Source organism: Ovis aries, chromosome 10 (assembly GCF_016772045.2).
Source record: "Ovis aries strain OAR_USU_Benz2616 breed Rambouillet chromosome 10, ARS-UI_Ramb_v3.0, whole genome shotgun sequence".
Classification (NCBI taxonomy): domain Eukaryota; kingdom Metazoa; phylum Chordata; class Mammalia; order Artiodactyla; family Bovidae; genus Ovis; species Ovis aries.
Genome location: NC_056063.1, coordinates 75039263 through 75049343, shown reverse-complemented (window position 1 = coordinate 75049343; position 10081 = coordinate 75039263). Strand labels below are relative to the sequence as shown.

At 48.5% G+C, this 10081-nt stretch overlaps 1 non-coding gene and 1 pseudogene across 1 annotated transcript; both read left to right on the top strand.

The window, feature by feature from the left end:
• The first annotated feature begins 6316 nt into the window (after positions 1 to 6316).
• TRNAW-CCA (transfer RNA tryptophan (anticodon CCA)) lies at positions 6317 to 6389 on the top strand. Its single transcript has one exon. It is a non-coding gene; the product is annotated as a tRNA-Trp (tRNA).
• A 3248-nt stretch (positions 6390 to 9637) lies between these two features.
• On the top strand, positions 9638 to 9700 carry LOC114116751 (U6 spliceosomal RNA; annotated as a pseudogene).
• The last annotated feature ends 381 nt before the right edge of the window (positions 9701 to 10081 follow it).

The window sequence follows — 10081 nt, the reverse complement described above, 5'->3', positions numbered from 1 at the left end:
TGTGATGACAAAGCAGAGATTGGGCTGATGCGCTTGCAAAATGCAGGAAGGGGCAACCTCTGAAGCTGAAAAAGGCATGGAAACAACTCTCTCCTGGAGACTCTGAAAGGAACCCGCCCTGCCAACACCTTGACTTTAGCCCAGTAACACTGATTTCAGACTTCTGACTTCCAGAAGTGTGAGATAATAAATCTGTGTTAAGTCCCTAAGTTGATGACATCTGGTTGCAGCAACAATGGGAAAGTAATGTACCTGGTATTCCTTTAACTGGCACTCACTAGGAACTAACCAGCAAATTATCAACTCCTGGCCTGCACTTCCAGAGACCATGCAATCCCCAAATCCCTCTTCTTTTCCAAAGGTCCCTGTGTGCTCTGTGGAGCCTTGCTGGCCTCAGATGGACTGTGCCGTTTGTCGAAAAGTTCCATTTCCTCTGTCCATGGATGTCACCCCAGGAGGCAGAGGTGTCTTCCGTTCTGGACAAGTCCAGCACAGGCCTGAACAGCAGGACAGCCGCCGGGATTTGGGCATAACCACCTCATTCTGGTTGGCAGAGACCAATCCACTTTGTCCTCCCCCATGTACATCTCCCCTCTGACCACCCCTGTGCCCCAGGGCACTTTATAATTTTCTTTTTTCTGATTTGCAAGGATTACAGCTGCACCTTGCAGGAAATCCACACAATATAGAAGCATATGAAAGTGAAAGTGTTATTTGCTCAGTTGTATCTGGCTCTTTGTAACCCAAGTGACTGTAGCCCACCATGCTCCTCTGTCCATGGAATTCTCCAGGAAAGTGGGTTGCCATTCTCTTCTCCAAGGGATCATCCCAACCCAGGGGATCGAACCTGGACCTCCCACATTGCAGGCGAACTCTTCACCATCTGAGCCACCAAAGAAGCCCCATAGAAGCATATTAAAAGAAGTATAACAGTGGCAGTTTCCCCAAATTGCGCTCCAAAAAATAACACAAGGGCAAGGACAGAGCTCATTATTTTGTCTCCTTTAAAACTAAGCATCTTTCCTGGGTTTGTGGTAATACTTGAAAGTTTTCTGACAAATGTTCCAATTACAATTCACTTTGCACTGTAAGATATGCCTGGGACAGCTTGATTGTATTTTTTGAATCTGAGTAACTAGAAAAAAGACAAGGAAATTAAGCCACCAGAGGTGAAGCGTGTCTTCATTCAGTCTATGCTAGCTATTGAGCCTGGGCAAGTTTAACTTGCCTTTGTCTCTGACTCCTCGTCTGTGAAATGGGGATGATAATGGTGCCCAAAACCCTGAGTGGTCCTGAGAGTTACAGGAATTAAGAGTTTAACTACTGACTGGCTTGTAGCAAGCTCTGAGTAAATGTCACTTTAAAAAAAGAGTCATGACTCAGCCCAAATGAGGAAAGAGGAGAAAATTCAGAATTAATTCTTGCTCAATCACTGCTTAGACCATTGTTTTCCTGCACTTGTTCTATGGAACACTGCTGATTCCAAAGGATGTGGGATGTCAGTTGGTGTTATGAGGAAACACAGTTAAAGGATGAGTGCTGTGTTTTATGGGTCCAGCAAGGCTGGAGTTAGCAGGCTCTACCTGCGGTGCTCCTCAGAAGCTTCCTTATGGACTGCTTCCAAGACAGACCTCTCCCAAGGGGCATTTCCCCTGTAAGTTGATTGAGGCTCTCCCTTTTGCTTCTCTGTAGCCTGTCCCAGGACCAGTGTCTCATGGAAGGCTCTCTGGGGACCCCTCCATTAGATCCCACGAGACCCGTTCCCCTGTGCTGCTGCTTCTCCCTGTTCCGTGAGGAGTGGTGGCTCCAGGACACTTGTCAAGACTCCGGCTGGGCACATGGACGCAGTGGCCCCCTCCTTCAGCTGGGCAGATGTCCCAGGAGGAGAGGGTCACCCCCCAAACCCTGAAATCAGCTGAGCCTGTGTACAGATGAGACTTCATGTCACCCAGCTAGTGCCTGGGGCGTGTCATGCTGCACCAACATTGAGCAAGAGGCTTGGCATCACAGTCTAGAGCTTGCTCCTTCCGTGTCTGCACGTGACATGAGCAGACGTATTTTTCACTCTCTGTCCCTCTGTCTACAAAGGCAGGGATAAAGCTGTATTATGTCTTAACCTCAGGTGGGGCTGATACACATGTTGAAGGAGAACCTTCGAGGCTGAGAAGGAATGCCCTCCTCTCGTTAGGAAAAGCGAGAACAACACTTGCAATGGTTCCCTGAAGTCGATGTCAATTAGAGTTTGCTGGAATGTGGACCCACTGGTTGGAATTTGGGTGGTGGCGTCTGCAGGTATGCCGACAGTAGTCACCTGGAGTCTACCTGTTTTATTAGTCCGGGCTCTCCAGAGAAACAGGACCACTGGAACGTGTGTGTGTGTGTGTGTGTAAAGATTTATTTTAAGGGACCGGTTCACACGATTATGGAAGTCAGCAAGTCCTAAGATGTGCAGGATGAGTCAGAAGCAGGAGACCCAGGAAGAGCCACTGTTTCATTTTGAGTCCAAAGGCAGGGGAAAAAAAAATAAAAAGCTGATGCCCAGTTCAGAGGCTGGCAGGCAGGAAGACTACCCTCTTACTCAGGTTGAGGGTCAGCCTTTTGTACTATTCTGGCCTTTAACTGATTGGGCAAGGCCCACCATATAGGGAGGGCAGTCTACTGATTTAAGTGTTAACCTCACCCAAAAACACCCTTAGAGAAACACCCAGAATAATGTTTGGCCAAATACCTGGGCAACCCATGACCCAGTCAACTTTACACACACAAAAATCAACCTTCACGCCAGTGATCTGTGCACTGTGAAGGAACCATGGGTGAAGAAATGAGGCTGAATTGCAAAACCTCAGAAACTGGAGCAGCATCACCCCTGATTCAGGCTTTCCTGGTGGCTCAGACATTGAAGAATTCGCCTGCAATGCGGGAGACCCGGGTTCAATCCCTGGGTTGGTTCAGTCCCTGGACAGAGGAGTCTACCAGGCTCCAGTCCAAGGGGTCGCAAAGAGTCAGACACAGCTTGAGTGACTAACATACCCCTGATTCAAGGCCCAAACTCATCCTTAGGTTGTTGAGGTCACCAGGCATGAGGAAAGTTGAAAGAAAACTTCTTTCTTTGGACGCAAGGTCGTTGAGCTGAGCTCTGAAAGATGCTCAGAGAGGAGCATGTGTCCCTCAGAGCGGAGGCCCAGAGGCGGTCCCAGGTCCACCTTTGCTCTGGGTGGGGCTGACCCAGCATCTCAGAGGTAGAACGGGCCTGGCCTCTTCCAGCCAAAGCTGGTGATTTGCTCATGTATCGGCCGTGGCCTCACCTCAGTGCTTCCTCCCCGGTGCCAGCACTTTGCAGACACGGTTACTCTTCCTCCTCATAGGTAGGACGTGGTTTCCTATAAAGAAACCGAATCTGAGAGAGATGGAGGAAACTGCCAAGGTCACACAGGACGCGGTGGAGCTGGGGTTCTAGCTAAGACTCTTCTGACCCAGAATCCAGGCCAGCGGCTGGCTGAATATGCCCTGGCCAGTCTGCATGCCTGGGGCCACCTGGCAACGCGGGCCTCTGCAGGGGCTGTCATCTAAACCAAAGGCAGAGAGCAAGCACTATGGGCTGAATTCTTTTCCCTCAAATTCACGTTGAAGTCCTAGTCCCTGTACTTTAGAATTCGACCTTGTTTAGAGACAGGGTCTTTATAGCGTTTGTTGTTGGTCAGTCACTCAGTCATGTGACTCTATGCAACCCCCATGGACTGCAGCACGCCAGGCTTCCCTGTCCATCACCAACTCCTGTAGCTTGCTCAAACTCATGTCCATCAAGTCGGTGATGCCATCCAACCATCTCATCCTCTGTCACCTGCTTTGCCTTCTGCCCTCAATCTTTCCAAGCATCGGGGTCTTTTTCCAATGAGTCGGCTCTTCGCATCAGGTGGCCAAGGTATTGGAGCTTCAGCTTCAGCATCAGAACTTCCAATGAATATTCAGGGTTGATTTCCTTTAGGATTGACTTGTTTTATAGAGATAATCAAGTTAAAAGGAGGTCATTAGGGTGCTCCCTAATCCAGTATCACGAGAGTCCTTTTAAGAAGTTTGGACACAGACACGCCCAGAGGGAAGATGGTATGAAGACACAAAGGGAAGATGGCTGCCTGCGAGACACGGAGAGAGGCCTGGAACGGATCCACCCCTCATGGTGCTCACCTCGGTCTTGGACTTTGAGTTTCCACAACTATGAGAAAACTAACTTCCGTCCTTTAAGCCCCACACTCTGTGTCACTCTGTGTCACCACTGCTTGGCAGCCCAATCAATATAACCAAGCGAAATTCCCAGACATGAGAGACGACAGAGCAGAGGCTTCCCTGTTGCTCAGAGAGACTCGGGACCCTCAGGGGAAGACACTTTGAACAGAAATGTCACCAAGCCAGGACAGAATGAAGACAGCAAGTCTTCAGAGGAATGAACCCTGGCTCTGAAACCAAGATTGGGAAATATTCACCATCACCATTGGCTTCCGCAGTCTTGTTCGGCTGGTTCTTCCCCAAGAGCTGTGTGGGTCTGTCACCTGGTCAGCTGCTTTCAGCCTTTCCTGATGGGGAGTGACCAGGAGTGGGCGGCTGTGTGGGCAGCCGCTCCTGTCACTGTCCCTGGCAAGCGGTTGCAGACAGCCATCCTGATACCCCAGTGCTGGGCGTGGCACAGTAGAAACAGCACCGGATGAGGAGTCTGAAAAGCTGGTTTCTAGTTCAGAGTGGATCTCAAAAGTTTCATCGTCTGTAGATGAGATAAATCCCTGTTCCTCTCCTCAGAGGTTTTCTCTCAAATAAGATCATTTATTATTATTGTGTCCCACTCACTCTCCAAAAGTACTGTGGGGACCTTGTAGAAAAGACTATTACATGGAACCATCTAAACAAGCATAGAATCATGGAAGTTAGTGAACAGAGGGAGGAGATGGTTGCACAGCTCTACAACATGGAGCCCGAAACTTAGCTCTGAACATCCTGGCAGCCAAGGGGAAAAGTGAAATACCTTCAAAAGTAGGGGGGAAAACCCTATGAAGTATAAGATATTGCTGTTTCACTTACTGTACTCATTTAAACTAAAACATTATGTTGTACTAAAAATGATTATTTTATTTCAATGTGCAGATTCCAAACATGAAGAATAGACTCTATCCAGGTTCTGAACTCAAATTGCCTGCATTTTTAGGCATTTTAAGCTTTCTAGACTTGTTTAGTTTTTTTATTTTGTTTTATATTCCTCACATCACGTGGCTTACAGGATCTTACTTCCTTAACCAGGGATTGAACCCATACCCCTTGCATTGGGACCTCCAGGGAAGTCCCCAGGCCTATTTAGAATAGATTAATTTATCCCTGTAACCACTTCCCAGTCACAATCTCATGTTCTGGGCAAATTCAGTAAACTTTTTTCTTGTCTTTTTAGAAAAAGTGCATCTAGGATTTTTTCTAATTGGGAAGCAATACCTGATCCTGGTAGAAAATGTATAAAATACTGAAAAATATAAATGAGAATAAAACTATTCACAGTCCTCCATGCCCTGTCCCTTCCAGATAACTGCCATCAACGTTTCAGTTGACTCCGTTCCAGTATTTCCTCCACGTCTTTTGAATCTCCTGGTGCTTCTTGAACCTAGGTTTTGGTTTGCCTCAGCCTGGGGAGTTTTTGCTCTGAGTAAAGACTGTGTAGGACATCTAGAATTACCAGTCTGTCAGCATCTCCTGGACTTGGAGCTCACTTCCTTTAAAAGCAAGCTAAGCAGTCTGTCCCAGGCCACCTTCCCCTCGTCCTACCTGGAGAGCTTCGAGGCAGCATGTGTGATGCTGGCCCCGGGTACCAAATGCTACCAATCCCCACTCCAAAATGGGCTGTGTTGTACAATTTGTAGGTGAGCTCAGCCTAGTGAGAAACCTGGTTCCAAGACACTGCCGTTTCTTCGCCCAACATTCCTATCTTTTCAGTGAAAATTTATCTGGAAGCCTAGTGGACTTGGCAAAAGGGCTCCTCATAACCACCCCACTTTTTTCCCCCAATATCCTATTGTAACCACTATGGAAAACAGTATGGAGGTTCCTTAAAACCTGAAAATAGAGTTACCATATTATCCAGCAATCCCACTCCTGGGCACATATCCAGAAAAGATGAAAGCTTTAATTCGAAAAGATACATGCAACCCAATAGCGGCACTACTTACAACAGCCAAGACATGGGAAGCAAGCTAAATGTCCACCGACAGATGAATGGGTAAAGGAGATGTGGTACTTACATACGACGGAATATTACGTAGCCATAGAAAGCCATAGACAGGCTTCCCTGGTGGCTCAGAGGTTAAAGCGTCTGCCTCCAATGCGGGAGACCCAGGTTCAATCCCTGGGTCAGGAAGATCCCCTGGAGAAGGAAATGGCAACCCACTCCAGTATTCTTGCCTGGAGAATCCCATGGACGGAGGAGCCTGGCAGGCTACAGTCCATGGGTCGCCAAGAGTTGGATCCAACTGAGCAACTAACACACACAGAAGAAGGCATCTTAGATCTGAGGGGAGGCAAGAGAACCTCCGCTCCGTGGCTCTGCGGGGAAGTCGTGTGGCCCGCCAGGGTGCTCGGTCCCAGGACAGTCATCACCCTGCCTACACGCTGCCCTCACTCACTGCGAGAACACAACCTCTCAGGCTGTCCTCCACCTCAGGGTCCCCACCCCTCAGATGCCCTTGCTGCCCCACAGCTGCTGCCTTCCTGAGGCCCCGGGACTCAAGGCATCACCTCCTCTGTCTGCCTTCACCCCGTCCCTCGGTGACCTTGACCGACCTCCTCCACGCACTGCTGTACGACATCCAAGTGTATGTCTTCAGCACAGACTTCTGCAAACTGCAGACGCTACCTTGTTGAAGCCCTGGTTGGAAATGGATTAGAATCTGAACTCAGCATGTACCAAGCCCAAGTATTCACTCATTGCCCCGCCATGCGAAAAATGAGGTTATGTGAAGTAGGGCTTTATAAACATTGCTCTAGTTTTAGTTTTGCAGAGCTGGGAAGGATCTGGGGGAAAAAAAAAATCTGTCAACTCTCTAGGGAGCTCTGAAACCGCAAAGGTCTGTATGTTCAAAGATCAGCTCAGCGACTCACCAGCAACACAGCTTTGTGCAGGTGCCTCGCGCTCTCTGGCCCTGCCGGCCTCTCATGGTTGTTGGCAGGACCCTTTGATGTGCATACAGAGCCTGGCACCTGGTGGGCTGTTAGGGAATGTCCCTTTCTGCCCTGTCCTTGCACTGCCTTGAGGGCAGAACTTCAGAAACATCCTGGGGAACCCATGGACCAGCTCTCTGTTCCCACTGGGGCCAAACAAACTCTTCTCTGTTGCTTCAGTCTGCCCTGACCTTGAGGGTTCAGCATCTCTACACATGAAGCAACCTTGGCCTGGGGTGCCCTGGCCCTGCTGCAGCCCTCTTATGGGCTTTGAAATGGGGGTGCTGGTGAGCTGTGGGCGCCTCTGGGGCACAGCCCACAACCTCTCCCCAAGCAGAGGCAGACCCACATGGTGCCCTGTGCTTCCTGCTTAGCCTTTGCTCATTCAGAGCTCCTGTCACCATTTGTAAAGATTGATCTTTTCAAGTTACATCTTGCTTATGATTTGGTAGAGGATTCACAGAGCACGAAAAGACGTGGAAGAAACTTAAGTGCATGTTGATAAGTGAAAGAAGTCAACCTGCAAAGGCTACAAACCATGTGATTCCAGCTAACCACACGGCCGACAGAACACGCAGGGCAGGTGTGACTGCTCACCATGGGATCTGCCAGCATTCTGGAAAAGGCAAAACTGAAAGCAATAAAACGATCAGGGGTTGCCAGGGGTTACAGCAGAGGAAAAGCGACTAGGTGGGGCCCAGAGGATTATCAGGGGACAGTGAAAATAGTCTGAAAGCTACTCTCAGGGTGGGTTCAGGTCATCATACATTTGTCAGAATCCCAAGAGTGAACCCTAATGTGAGTGATGGACTTGGGGTGATCATGACTCGTCACTGTTGCTTCACAGTATGGCAGTGTCCCCCTCTGGGGCAGGATCTCCACCTGGGGGATAGGGGCTGTACTTGTGGGGGCATAGGGAGGAAGTACATGAGAGCTGTCTGTGCTATCCACTCAGTTATACCGGGAACCCAATGCTACTGAAAAGTAAAGTCTGTTATTTCTTCTAATTCCCATAGTTGCCAGGTCAAGCATGTAAGAAAAAAGAAGTATAGTTAAAGAAGTCTGACTTCTATGCTTGTCCCTCTGGTCTTTCCTACTCCCTAAAGAAAACCAATCTTAAACGTATCGGATGATCCCATTCATTTCTTCAGTACAAGACACACACACCCCCACCCTTTGTCTGCTTCCTTAGACAGGTAGCAGCCTGCCCTGCCCACCTCCCACTCTCTCTGGGGATGTCTCTGTAGTTCTTGAACAGGTAACTTTGTATCCAGAGACTTTTTGTTACTAGTGAAGCACAGGTGTTTTCCCAACTATCGAAATATTGTCTTGTTTATCTCTCAGAGCAATTAAAGCGAATAGCCCATTTTCAAATAAGCGGGCATCCATGTTTTGCTCTCTCTCTGTGGCTTTCTGTCTCGCCTCTCTCATCCGGCGGGGTTGAGATGCTGGCTATGGGATGGACTGGCCCTGGGCCTCTGCCCTGTCCTGTCCTTCCAGGCGCTGATGAACGCTGAGTCACCGGCTGCTCGTCCAGCCCCGTCTAAAGCCCCTGCACACCTCCTAACCCTGTGGATAACAGGAGCAAAGTCCCCTTGTAAAGAAGATCTGTGTTCTGCTGATTTCTTTTTTTTTTTTTTTTTTTAGTTTTTTATTTTTAAAATCTTTAATTCTTACATGCATTCCCAAACATGAAGCCCCCTCCCACCTCCCTCCCCATAACATCTTTCTGGGTCATCCCCATGCACCAGCCCCAAGCATGCTGCATCCTGCGTCAGACATAGACTGGCGATTCAATTCACATGATAGTATACATGTTAGAATGGCATTCTCCCAAATCATCCCACCCTCTCCCTCTCCCTCTGAGTCCAAAAGTCCGTTATACACATCTGTGTCTCTTTCCCTGTCTTGCATACAGGGTCGTCATTGCCATCTTCCTAAATTCCATATATATGTGTTAGTATACTGTATTGGTGTTTTTCTTTCTGGCTTATTTCACTCTGTATAATCGGCTCCAGTTTCATCCATCTCATCAGAACTGATTCAAATGAATTCTTTTTAACGGCTGAGTAATACTCCATTGTGTATATGTACCACAGCTTTCTTATCCATTCATCTGCTGATGGACATCTAGGTTGTTTCCATGTCCTGGCTATTATAAACAGTGCTGCGATGAACATTGGGGTACATGTGTCTCTTTCAATTCTGGTTTCCTTGGTATGTATGCCCAGCAGTGGGATTGCTGGGTCATAAGGTAGTTCTATTTGCAATTTTTTAAGGAATCTCCACACTGTTCTCCATAGTGGCTGTACTAGTTTGCATTCCCACCAACAGTGTAGGAGGGTTCCCTTTTCTCCACACCCTCTCCAGCATTTATTGCTTGCAGATTTTTGGATCGCAGCCATTCTGACTGGTGTGAAGTGGTACCTCATTGTGGTTTTGATTTGCATTTCTCTAATAATGAGTGATACTAAAATTGGAACGATACAGAGAAGATTAGCATGGCCCCTGCTGATTTCTATGAATTGCTCTCTGGCCTCTCAAGGAAGCTCTCCATTGCAGATATGGGGTGAGCAGCGCTGGTCCCCCAGGGCAGGCTCACACCTGCTCTGGAGGTGAGGACCCTGTATGCAGAGAGCAGGTGTCCCCCCACGTCCCCCCACTCACCATGCCACACACCTTTAATCGTGCAAATGCACCTTCGCCCAGCCTTTGCTGGGGGTGGGCAGGCTGCCGCCCGTGGCTCTGGTAAAGGCAGGTTGATCCTGGACTTTATACCTTTAGAAGGATACTTTGACCAGCTCTGGAGTCATCTTTTCGAGGCTTAGTGGCACGTGTGCTTTGATGTCGGTTTTCGATCATAGAAACTTGTACTCAGGGGAGTCTTTGACAA